Source organism: Oncorhynchus mykiss, chromosome 13 (assembly GCF_057628025.1).
Source record: "Oncorhynchus mykiss isolate SJ-2025 chromosome 13, ASM5762802v1, whole genome shotgun sequence".
NCBI lineage: Eukaryota > Metazoa > Chordata > Actinopteri > Salmoniformes > Salmonidae > Oncorhynchus > Oncorhynchus mykiss.
The window spans coordinates 77,951,371-77,953,870 of NC_143034.1; positions in this window are offsets into that span (position 1 = coordinate 77,951,371).

The window sequence follows — 2,500 nt, forward strand, 5'->3', positions numbered from 1 at the left end:
CACAGGCCAATGGATTGTTGTGTATATATCTGCATGAGTCTTTTGTGGCGTGTGTGTGTGTGTGTGGTGTGTGTGGTGTGTGTGTGTGTGTGTGTGTGTGTGTGTGTGTGTGTGTGTGAACATTAACTCCGAAGGCCACCAGGGTCAAAATTAATCACGTTAAGGGGAGATGGGACGGCTGGGATGGATGACCTCCACACACACACAGCAGTGTCCAGCCCCCTGATCAAATCAACTACCAGACCAGTCATTAAAACACCACATGACTCCGGGAGGTATAAGACAACAACAACAACAGGATACACAATTAGTGACCTGATGTGTTTGTCCCATTCCATTAGAGAATTTAATTAGTAACCTGACGTGTTGGTCCCATTTAATTAGTAACCTGACGTGTTGGTCCCATTTAATTAGTAACCTGATGTGTTGGTCCCATTTAATTAGTAACCTGACGTGTTGGTCCCATTTAATTAGTAACCTGACCTGATGTGTTGGTTCAATTTAATTAGTAACCTGATGTGTTGGTTCCATTTAATTAGTAACCTGATGTGTTGGTTCCATTTAATTAGTAACCTGACGTGTTGGTCCCATTTAATTAGTAACCTGACCTGACGTGTTGGTCCCATTTAATTAGTAACCTGACCTGACGTGTTGGTTCCATTTAATTAGTAACCTGACGTGTTGGTTCCATTTAATTAGTAACCTGACGTGTTGGTCCCATTTAATTAGTAACCTGACGTGTTGGTCCCATTTAATTAGTAACCTGACCTGATGTGTTGGTTCCATTTAATTAGTAACCTGATGTGTTGGTTCCATTTAATTAGTAACCTGACCTGACGTGTTGGTTCCATTTAATTAGTAACCTGACGTGTTGGTTCCATTTAATTTGTAACCTGACGTGTTGGTTCCATTTAATTAGTAACCTGACGTGTTGGTCCCATTTAATTAGTAACCTGACGTGTTGGTCCCATTTAATTAGTAACCTGACGTGTTGGTTCCATTTAATTTGTAACCTGACGTGTTGGTCCCATTTAATTAGTAACCTGACCTGTTGGTCCCATTTAATTAGTAACCTGACCTGACGTGTTGGTCCCATTTAATTAGTAACCTGACCTGACGTGTTGCTTCCATTTAATTAGTAACCTGACGTGTTGGTTCCATTTAATTAGTAACCTGACGTGTTGGTCCCATTTAATTAGTAACCTGACCTGACGTGTTGGTTCCATTTAATTAGTAACCTGACGTGTTGGTCCCATTTAATTAGTAACCTGACCTGACGTGTTGCTTCCATTTAATTAGTAACCTGACGTGTTGGTTCCATTTAATTAGTAACCTGACGTGTTAGTCCCATTTAATTAGTAACCTGACCTGACGTGTTGGTTCCATTTAATTAGTAACCTGACGTGTTGGTCCCATTTAATTAGTAACCTGACGTGTTAGTCCCATTTAATTAGTAACCTGACCTGACGTGTTGGTTCCATTTAATTAGTAACCTGACCTGACGTGTTGGTCCCATTTAATTAGTAACCTGACGTGTTGGTCCCATTTAATTAGTAACCTGACGTGTTGGTCCCATTTAATTAGTAACCTCTTGTGTTGGTCCCATTTAATTAGTAACCTGACGTGTTGGTCCCATTTAATTAGTAACCTGACCTGACGTGTTGGTCCCATTTAATTAGTAACCTGACGTGTTGGTCCCATTTAATTAGTAACCTGACGTGTTGGTCCCATTTCATTAGTAACCTGACGTGTTGGTTCCATTTAATTAGTAACCTGACCTGACGTGTTGGTTCCATTTAATTAGTAACCTGACGTGTTGGTTCCATTTAATTAGTAACCTGACGTGTTGGTCCCATTTAATTAGTAACCTGACGTGTTGGTCCCATTTAATGAGTAACCTGACGTGTTGGTTCCATTTATTTAGTAACCTGACGTGTTGGTTCCATTTAATTTGTAACCTGACGTGTTGGTTCCATTTAATTAGTAACCTGACGTGTTGGTCCTATTTAATTAGTAACCTGACGTGTTGGTTACATTTAATTAGTAACCTGACCTGTTGGTCCCATTTAATTAGTAACCTGACCTGATGTGTTGGTCCCATTTAATTAGTAACCTGACGTGTTGGTTCCATTTAATTAGTAACCTGACGTGTTGGTCCCATTCCATGTCTTTCGGTCTGTGAACTTGTCACTGTGTGTGTTCTGTTGAGACTCTGAGCTTCTGAAGGCTAAATTGAGACCTTGGTTGAAGGGGACCCTGGTCAAGAGTAGTGCACTATCTAGGGAATAGGGTCCCTGTCACTGTGATCTCACTGCCATCTCCAGTGTTTCTCGCTTTTAGATCACCGACTAGAACAAAAACCCAGGGCTGAGTGTGTGTGTGTGTGTGTGTGTGTGTGTGTGTGTGTGTGTGTGTGTGTGTGTGTGTGTGTGTTATAGCTATAGGGAGAAGAACAGTGAGTGATAGCTCTGTACAAGAACTGGAGAGGAAAGGACAAGTA